The following is a 10622-nucleotide window of genomic DNA, read 5'->3' on the forward strand; positions in this document are numbered from 1 at the left end:
CGCCACACACACACACACACACACACACACACACACACACAAAATGAAAGGAGCAGAAGAGATAGCTCAATGGTAAAGCATGAGGACCTGAGTTCAAATCCCCAGTTCCTACATAACTCTGGCTTAGCAGTATCCATCTGTAACCCCAGTGTTCCTAGGTAAACAGGAAGCAGAGAGAATATCTGAGGTCCAGCGAGCCTGGTGTACATAGTGGTAAGACAACAAGAGACTCTTCAAACAAGGAGGAATGTAAGACCTGATACCCAAGGTTGTCCTCTGACATCCACACACGTATGTACTACATATGGATATGGATGCAAGCACACAAAGATTAAACAAAAAAAAGCACCCCACATCTCATGACTATGATAATAGGCATATTCCACATGGATACACAAACCACATCACACTCCACATTCCCAGCACATACATATAACACACACACACACATATAATGTATATCATGCACAAACCCTCATCACACACATCTCTTACCACGGAAATCACACATCATGCACACACACTGGGGGTCAATGAACCGGTCCACTGTGAACATGTGACCTATACTAGCCAATCAGAGTATCCCCCCAGGTTTATCCCATTTCCCCGGGTCTGAGCTGAGCTGGAAGAAGGAAGGCACATAACTCTCATGGAGATCCACCTGCAATCCCTGCACGCAAGAAGTGGAAATGGGTGGATTAGCATCCTTAGCAACAAAGCACATCCAAGGCCAGCCTGAACTGCGTAAGACCCCGTCTCAAAACAAAATTATATTACCTGCCTTGTAGGGAATTAACGAACTTGAACACAATGTTTATGCTGCATTTGGGAGCAGTCTCTGGCACACACTCAACGAATGTTTGTCATAACTGCTGATCCCTTCCAAGAACTTGGTGAGACTGCGTGTTCCTTTCTGGAACTCGGAAGAAAATGAACAGGGGTGGGGGTGGGCAGTGCTTCCTTTTTAACCATGACAGGGGTGGGGGGGAGCAGAGACGGTAAACAGTTCCCAGAAAAGGAAGATGACTTTGCAGACAAAGCAATCAGTGTCCACTTCAAGGAGGGAGTGTTCGCGTTACCAGCGATCATTCTGAACTAAGTGCCTGTTCTGTTCAAGGTACCGTGTGAGAGCTAGCGGGAGGGATATGGAGAAGTCAGCCTCTCTGACTACAGCTTACAATGGAGAGACAGGGCAATAACTCACAAGTAAGAGAACATCCAAGACACATGACACAGCGGGATTAATCATGTCCTGATGCAGTGAAGAGTTTCACAATGGATCCAGAGATGACAGATTCATCTGAGGTCAAGCGACTGGGAAGGGTGCCAGTGAGAAGGCTCAGCAGGTAATGCCTTTTCCTAACAACTTGAGCCCAGTCCCTTGAACCCACACAGTGAAAAGAACCCACGAACCTGCCTGGTGCAAGTTGTCCTGACCTCCACAAGGGCACCCTGCTATTCATTTGCCTGCCCTCAGACACATTTGTAGGGATGCAGATGCACACTTATGTACAGGTTGGGCTGCACATGTATGTGGAAGCCTGCTGTAGGTATCTTCTTCAGTCATTTTCCATGTCATATATTGAGCTGCAGTCTCTTACATGAACCCAGAGCTTACTGAGCTCCCTCGTCTAAGCTAGCAGACTGCTCTAAGGAACCTCACCTCTGGTCCCCTAGCACTAGAATTACAGACAGGCTGCTACATTTTCCCAGCATATGTGATGCCGGGGACCATCTCCCCAGCCCTGCCATCTAGATAGTTCTGTTAGCATTGATTTATTGGTGAGGGAAGGCATGTCTATGTCTGAATAGTGCACACCACTGCACATGTGTGGAGGTTAGAGGGAACTTTGTGGGGTGTTGATCTGTCCCATCCTGTGTGTTCCTGGGATTGAACTCAGGTTGTCAAGCTTGGTGGCAAGCACCTTTACCCACTGAGCCATCTCACAGGCCTTAATTTATTTGTTTGCTTGTCTTATTGTTTGGTTAACACACAGAATGGTAAATGTCCTCGCGGAGACCCACAGGCCAGAGGTTTGGTCTCAAGGAGGCAACGCTACTGGGAATCACCGAAGCCTTTAGGGGTGGGGCCTGGTGAGAAGTTGCATCACTGAGCCTCTTAATCTTGTTAGGGTGTTTCTGTCTCTGTCTTTGTTTCCCCATCACCATGAGGTGAGCGGTCCACTCTCTTCCATCTCCCTGTAGTCCCAGAGACAGGGCTAAGTGACCATGGCAGAAACCCTGGCTAAAACATTCCTTCGGTTAAGTTGATATTTTTTTTCAGGTATTTTTATCACAGCAACAGAAGCCCAACATTTTAATTAAATCTATAAATTTAAAAGCTGGCTACTAGCTTAGTAACTTTTCAGCTTGTCTAAACAGAAAGAAAACACGTCAAAGCTGGGCACGTAGAGCGCTTGCCTAGCATGCGCAAGGCTCTGGGTTTGATTCTCCAGTATTTTTTTTAAAAAAAGCTGAAAAAATATCTTGTACCTGTGACTGAGAATCCTAACCCTAACCCTCCCAACAGCCAGATGTTGGTTTCTGCTTTAAGAATACTGGACAAAACAAATGTTGGGAAGACATGCAGGGGCAAGATGATAAGGCTTCTCTACTTCCCTGCTCTGGTGTGACTGGGAAGAATCCGTACCCAACGCAGGATTAAAAAGAGTGTCTTCTTTGGCATGAGCAGACTTCCATGTCTTGATGAGTTGTAGCGTTGCTCCACAGTGGCCAGAGAGAGGCTCTGGAACTAGGAGGAGAGAGGAAGTGAAGGACTAGGGTTCAGTGTTCATAGCTCAGAAGCAGGGTAGCCTGGCTGGACCAGGGAGGAGAGGGCAGGGAGAACCTCCCATGCCTTGGCACAGATAGACTGCAGGAATCTCCAGGCCCTCCAGCCAGCTCCCATCCTTCCTGATTGTGGTCCCCCACTCCTCCTTCCCCGGATGCCTCAGGCTAAGGCTACCTAAGGCAGAGAGCAGAGGCTGCTTGACCACAGAGGTCACTTGAGCCACAGTAGGCAGGTGACGCACAGGACCTGGCCCTGACCATTCAGAGAGGTTTCTGAGAAGGAACTGGCCTGCAGCCCTTCTGTCTTAGTTCAGGCTTCTATTGCTGTGAAGAGACACCATGACCACAGCAGCTCTTATAAAAGAAAACATTTAATTGTGGTGGCTTGCTCACAGTTCAGAGGTTTAGTCCATTATTGTCTTGGCAGGAAGCATGGCAGCATGCAGGCAGACATGGTGCTGGGGAAGGAGCTGAGTATCCTTGCATCTTGACCCAGAGGAAACAGAAAGTGATCTGTCTCACTGGGTGTGGCTTGAGCATATATGAGACCTCAAAGCCCATCTCCATAGTAACACACCTCCTCCAGCAAGACCACACACACTCTAAGGCCACACCTCCTAATAGTGCCACTCCCTTTGGGGGCCATTTTCTTCCAAACCACCTCACCTTCTCTCCCAAGCTGGTTATTCATAACTAAATAAAAACCAGAGAAATCTCTCAACGTTAGCTTACTGGTAGACTGGGTGTGCTGGCCCACACCTCTAATCCCAGTACTCAGGAAGCAGAGGCAGGAGGATTTCTGTGAGTCTGAGGTGGACAGAACTGTATAATGAGACCCTGTCTCAGAGAAACCTCCCACAAAGAAAAGAAAAGAAACATTTTCTCTTTTGAAATGTGTTTTATTAAACTTTAGTGTGTGTATATGTGGTTATGTGTGGTTGTGTGTGTGGTGTGTTTGTCAGCGAGTGCAGGTGCACATATGTGCCACAGTACACATGTGGAGGTCAGAGGACAATTTTTCTTTCTTTCTTTTTTAAATGATTTATTTATTTTTCATTTCATGTGCAATGGTGTTTTGTCTGTATGAATGTCTTTATAAGGGTGTTGGATCTCCTGAAACTGGAGCTATAGACAATTGTGAACTTTCGTGTGGGTGCTGGGAATTGAACCCAGATCTTCTGCAAGAGAGCTGGTACTCTCAACCACTGAACCATCTCTCCAGCCCCCAAGAGGACAACTTCTCAGAGTCATTTCTCTTCTTCCACTGTGGGTTCTGGGATTGGATTTGGGTTGACAGACGTGCATGAGAAGCACTTTGGTCCACTGAGCCTGCTCACTTACCCTCTCATTCTTAATAAGGACTCTTCCCCTTCTTCACAGCCTGCAATGACTGCCACACATCCTCCTCCCCTCCAGGAGGTAGCACTGGAGATAAGTGAGTGGCTTACGCCTCCCATCTCCGACCATCTGGAAGTTCTGCATTCTCCTGGCCTCTGAGAGTGAGAGCCGGTGGGCACTTGGGAAACCCACCCACCCGGAAACCCACTCACCCCTCTTTCACTACTTTGATTTCCCTGACCTCCTCAGGTCGAGCTACTGACTCTATTGGACTTCCGGTTGATCACAGGCTTTGGAGGGTAGCTTAGTCATTTACCCTATTCCTGGTTCTAACTTCTGTCTTAGTCACTGTTCTATTGTTGGGAAGGGACACCATAACCAGGGCAACTCTTAGAAAGGAAAGCATTTAATCGTGGGCTGGCTTACAGTTTCAGGGGCTTATAGTCATTATCATCACAGCAGGGAGCATGGTGGAATGCAAGCATGGTGCTGGTGGAGCTACATCCTGATCTCTAGGGAGAGGGAGAGGGAGACAGAGACAGAGACTAGGCCTGGTGTGGGCTTTTAAAACCTCAAACCCACTCCCAGTGACACATTCCCCACAGCAAAGCCATACCCCCAATCCTTCTTAAACAGCCACTCCCTGGTAACTAAGATTCAAATGTATGAGCCTATGGGAATCATTCTTATCCAAACTACCCCAGAAGGGAAAAAGGTCTGGGGGAAATTCATGGTTCCCCAGCCATATGCTCAATTGATGTGAGGGTTGTATATATGTACATGTGCCTGTGTGTGCGAGTTACATGTCTGTAAGCATGTGTGAAGGCTAGAGGGAAATCTCAGGCTCAGCAGGCTGGGCACCATGCCCCAGCAATCTGCCTATCCCCATCACCAGGATGTTACATGTCCATAGCCACACCCAGCTTTTTACATGAGTGCTAGGAATCAAACTTGGGTTTTTATGCTCACTGAACTATCTCCCTGAGCCCTTAAATTTTGAAAAAATTAATTATGTTTATGTACTTATATGTGAGTATGTGTCTTGGGGGCACCTGCCTGCTACAGTATGCATGTGGGGGTCAGAGAACAACTTATAAGAGGAGCTTCTCTCCTTCCCCCAGATGGCTCCCCAAGATTGAACTCAGATCATCCAGGCTTGACAGAAAGTCCCTTTACCCTCTGAGTCATCTGGCAGGCACCACTCAATTTTGTCAAAAGGGCAAGAATTCCATTAAACTGCAGAGAAGAAAGAACTTAGTTGTTTTTTTTTTAAATCTATTTTTTCCTAGCAACAAGGCATCCAAAACCAATTATTACTAATTTGAGTTGAGTAAAATATCATTCTAACAATAAAGAACAAACCAATTTAAAAAGTGGACAAAGGACTTGAAGACAATTTCTCTAAAGATGCTATACAAATGAAGACTGAGCCGATGAAAGTATGTTCAGCATCACTAATGATGAGACAGCAAAGACCAATTCACATCATTTGAACAGGTTTCATTTAAGAGAATAAGAAGAGGAGAAGAAAAGACAAAGCCGGAGTAAGGGTGTGGAGAGCTGGATCCCATGTATGTTCTGATGAGAATGGAAAACCATGCAGAGGCTGCAGGTCTTCAAAACGTTCTGCATAGAACTGCCATGAAAGCCCACAGTTTTCCTTCTGGGTATATACCCAAAGGAGCTAAAAGCCCAGGCTCCAACAGTGAACACGGACATGTCGACAGCAGCATTATCTACCCACCATAACCAAATGATGATGACATCATGTGTCCATCCGTCGCTGGAGACAAACACAGTGTGGTGACTACGTCCGTACAGCAGAATAGCATTCAGCCTTAAAGGATTCTGACATCCGCAGCAATATCAAAGGACTTTAAGGACATCACACTAGGAGAAATAAACCAATTGCAAATCATGGATAAACAGCATGTAGTTCCTTTGTGGGAGCCACTTAGAACAGTTAAATTCATAGACTGGTGATTCCGGGAGCTGGAGGCAGGGAGGACAAAGTAAGTTCATATGTATTTATTTTGTGTGCGTGCATTTGCACATGTGGGTGCAAAAGGGAGCCAGGGAACAAACTTAGTGTTGTTCCTTAGAAACTATCCGTGCTTATGCATTTCTGTAACACGAGGGCCGGCTTGTTGGGGTTTCTGTCCTGCCCGGTACCCCAAAGTCAGCAAGCCCCAACGAAAATCACACTGAGATCTTCATAAGTTATAAACTGGTTGGCCCATTAGCTCAATCTTATTATCTCTTGTAGCTTATATTAACCCATTATTCTTATTTATGTTAGCCATGTGGCTCAGTATCTTTTTCAGTGGGTCATGTCACATGTTGCTTCTTCCGTGATCTGGGCTGGACCGCTGGAGGGAGCTTCCTGCTTCCCAGAATACTCCTGTTCTCTTTGCTCCACCTCCTACTTCCTGTCTGGTTTTTCTGCCTACAGTTCCTGCCTGGCCAATCAGCGTTTATTTAAAACATGATTGTCAGAATACAGACAATTCTCCCACACCACAATCCCCTTTTCTGTGTTTACATTCATTTATTGCTGTGTATGTGGAAAGCACCTCTATCCACTGAGCCATCTCACCAGTTCCACTCTGGTTTTGGAGATAGAATCTCGCAGTGGCCTGGAGCTCACTGATTAGGCTAAACCAGCTAGCCAGGGAGCCCCAGAGACTCTTCTGTCTGCTTCCCCAGCATTAGGATTATGGATACATACCACTGCACCCGCTTTTTTTTAATTAAAAAAAAAAACATGGATTTGAGGCTTGAATTCAGGTCTTCATGCTTGCTCAGCAAGCATTTCTCTGCCTGAGCCATCCTCCCAGCCTATGAGCTAGCATTTAATTGGAGCTTTAGTTTGGGATGATGATATTCTGAAGGTGGATGGTGGTGCAGCTGCACAATAATGTGTGTGTATTCAGTGGTCAGCCGGGCTGTGGTGGCACATGCCTTTACCAGTGCTCAGGAGGCAGAGGCAGGGGAATCTCTGAGTTGGAGGCCAGCCTGGTCTGTACAGTGAGTTCCAGGAGAGTGAGTTTTCCAGACAGAGAAACCCTGTCTGGAAAATCAAAATAAACAAAACCACAGAATAAAACCAAAAGGTCAAAGTAGCAAAGCGTACATTTTACTACAGTTTAAAAAACAAAACCAAAGACAAAAATGAAAGGGCAGGAAAGTCAGTTCCCTGGGCAGAGGAGTTTGCCATACAAGCCTGATGGTTGAGTTCCCAGCACCCGTGGTGGACAGAGGGGACCAGACTTGTCCTCAGACTGTGGGGCCATATAATACAGGCCCATATTTCTACACCGTATGGCGCCAGACTTTCAGGCCACAGTTTGCACACAGGAGGTGGTCACCTAGCCTTTCCAGACAAACTGAGGTCACCCTAAACAAAGGGTCAGGAGATGCTAACGTCACTCTGCTCCTTCTTTGTCATTTGGGGGGGACGCCTAGAAAAGAGGTGTTAATTCAGTCTACGTGACAGAGCAGTCATTGATAGAAAGACGTGACAAAATGGGCATAGAAAGGTGTGGACTGACCACAGTTATTTGCCTGGCTACCTAGGAAACAGAATGCTAATGACTTCCCCCGCAGTTTACACTTTGGTATGAAAGTTGTTTGGAGAATAAACATGTGTGAATTTTCAGGATGTTAATTCAGGATTTCATGAGGGATCCCTGATAATTCCCTCCTGATAAAGTCATGTGAGTTGTGTCTCAATTACTTCTATGCCTCCCCGCTGGTCTGAGAAACAATTTATGGTCCAGGCTGGTCCTGGACCATGACATCGGACCCACACACACGTATGTGCATATGTGGACACGTGCGCGCACGCGTGTGCACACACACACAATAATGAAATTAATAGTGGATGATGCATAGAACAGAAGAGAAGCTGCTGGTCCTGTTGCATGGTGCCCTTGCTGTCTGTGGAGGGTCCCTGCACAGGGCCTTCCGGGTGCTCTTTTGTACCTGTGACCTGTGCAGCCATAAGCTAGGCTGTGAATTTCCTGTACCTCGGAGAATTGTAGGAAGGTCATCCTCACACCTGGAGAGGAGATGTTTCCTGAGGAGAGTCAGAGAATCCCTGTAGAAAGTTCACTGTGTCTGGGGAGATTACCTGCTGAGGTCCCTGAGACCCTAGCTCTTAGTTGGGTGGAGCAATGAGGGAAGTGGAGAGATCAAGGCAAAGTCCTCACACTTCTCAAACTCTGCGTCTTCCAGCGCTCATCCCAATTCCGGCTCGCCAAGTCCTGGGTTGAAAGAAGACAGTAAAGCTGCACTCATTCCTTGAACCTGGCCAGTAGCCTATCCCAGAATCCTCCACTCCTGCCAACAATGTCAGCAAGCTATCCTACAGCCTATACCTGACTGCTGTTCCTTATATGGAGCTTTTCCCTTTCCTCTGCTTCCTCCTCTCTTCCTTTTCTCCCAAGTCTTACTATTGTAGCCCGCGCTGACTTCAAACTCCTGATCTTCAGCCTCCTAAATGCTGGGGTTCTGGCCGTGTGTCACCACACCTGGCTGCCTAAGTTTCCGTTTACCCAGTGACATCTCAGGAGTTGCCCAGGTTACTGATGAGGCTGGGGAGATGGGAGTGGGTGACAGTCTCCACACTCCCAGTATAACTCCCCACCTCTCTTGGCCTTTTCGGACACCCTCCTGGGTGCTTTCCCCGACCCCAGGTCTTCTGCCCTTTCTCCTGTCTCCATCACCACCCACTCTCTCAGAGCGCAGCACACTCAGCTTCCATGTGGGTCTCTTCACTGTCAGATCAGCAGCCCGAGGGAGAAAGGCTCTTCCTTGGAGCTTCTGAGGGGTCCACCCTTGTTGGGTATTAGCTGGGTCACACGTAATCCGAGGAGAGGCCGTCTTACCTGGCGCCCAGTTTCCTTAGAGAGCCGTGGGTATGGAGGTCATGGGAAACCTCTTCATAGACAAGCGAGGTTAAGGGAAGCCTGCTTCTCCACTGGTGGGACGGAGCTGCTCCTCCTAGGATTTACCTTAAGGCTTCTGTAAGACTCTTTTTCTCCTTAGCAAAGGTCTTGTAGCTCAGGGTGGTCTTGAGCTCCTTTTTTTTTTTTTTTGTCTTAATAGAATATTTTTTTTTATCCTTTGACAATTTCATACATGTAAACAGTGCACTTTGGTCATATACACCCCCAAACTCACCCTCCCATTCCCCCAGGCACCCCCAGCAGCATACCCCCCCTTCTTTCATTTTCCTCTCCTTCTCCATTGCTAATCTAACCCACTGAGTGGGGCTAACGCTGCCTGTGGTTGCCGACGGGTCCTGTGACCTTGGTCTTCTGCAGTGGTCACGGCTGCCCTGAGTCCGTGGGTACAATGACCCTGTCACGTCTCAAGGACAGCCTTTCCCAGCACTCCTCCCTGTCCTCCGGCCCTTACGTTCCTTTCCAATCCTCTTTCACAGTTGAGCTCGGTTTTCCTTCAAACTTTATTATCGTTGTGCTGGATGACGATGTAGGGTGTGGAGGACAACTTCATAGAGTCAGCTCTCTCCTTTCATGTTTACCCGTGTGACTTTGGGGGACCAGACATGTGTGACAAGCCCTTTACCCACTGTACCCCTTTTCACTCTTCCCTCATCCCCCACACACCTGCCTTGAACTCTAAGTTTCTGGCTTCAGCCTCTTTCACACTTAGGTTACACACATGCATCCCCACATCCACTTTCCCCTGAGAATCTTGGTTTTTTTCCCCCCAATGGACTTGCACCTAGACTAGACTTGAAGCTTACCTACGGCGGCTAGCGGCCTTCCTGTTAGGAGGAAGGAGCCCTAACCTCAGGTCGGGGTGTGTGTGTGTGTGTGTGTGTGTGTGTGTGTGTGTGTGTGTAATAACTGCGATTCCCTAGCAGCTGGGGAGGCTCCCTCAGGTATTCTAAGTGGTTACTTCTGCAAGTCTGCAACAAAAAGTGACCCAGCAAGGGGTGGCCCAGCCTCCAGGACCAGTTGCTCGGGCCTCTGGACAAGTTGCTCGGGCTCTCTCATTAACGTCTGCTGAGCATCATGACTGCCTCCCAGCGGCCTGAACGGCCATCTGGTTTTAAGGTGCCCAGCGGATCTCAGCTGCAGCAAACAGAGCCTAGCTCAGACTTCCCCCCAAGAGCCAACCCTGCAGCTGATGACTCAGCATGATGCAGGGGTGAGGGGAAGGGTCTGGGGGAGTCACACAGGGGTAGAACTTGAGGACCTAAGGGGCAGCATTGATAGTAAACAGGAGTCCAAGCCGGGATGCTGAGTTCAGCAGCAACTCTGCAATTGAAATGAATTCACAGTAATCCCATTAATGTCACTAACTCCTCTCTGTGGGTTTAGAAAAACAGATTCCTGACTTCAGGCTCCCTAAAAATGCAGTCCCAAACAAGATCCAAATACTATAATCAAATGACCGCTCTTTCCTTGTGTAGGACTCGCCCCACCCCCAAAGCCCAAGCAATTACGCAGGAGCCTCCAGAA

The 10622-nt window shown here is 47.8% G+C and overlaps 1 long non-coding RNA gene across 1 annotated transcript; it reads left to right on the forward strand.

Annotated features, from left to right (window-relative positions):
- Window positions 1–980: 980 nt before the first annotated feature.
- Window positions 981–6056, forward strand: LOC146890934 (uncharacterized). Its single transcript, XR_014997864.2, has 2 exons — window positions 981–1346; window positions 5250–6056. It is a non-coding gene; the product is annotated as an uncharacterized LOC146890934 (long non-coding RNA).
- The last annotated feature ends 4566 nt before the right edge of the window (window positions 6057–10622 follow it).

Source organism: Myodes glareolus, chromosome 19 (genome assembly GCF_982192425.1).
Source record: "Myodes glareolus chromosome 19, mMyoGla1.1, whole genome shotgun sequence".
Lineage (NCBI taxonomy): Eukaryota > Metazoa > Chordata > Mammalia > Rodentia > Cricetidae > Myodes > Myodes glareolus.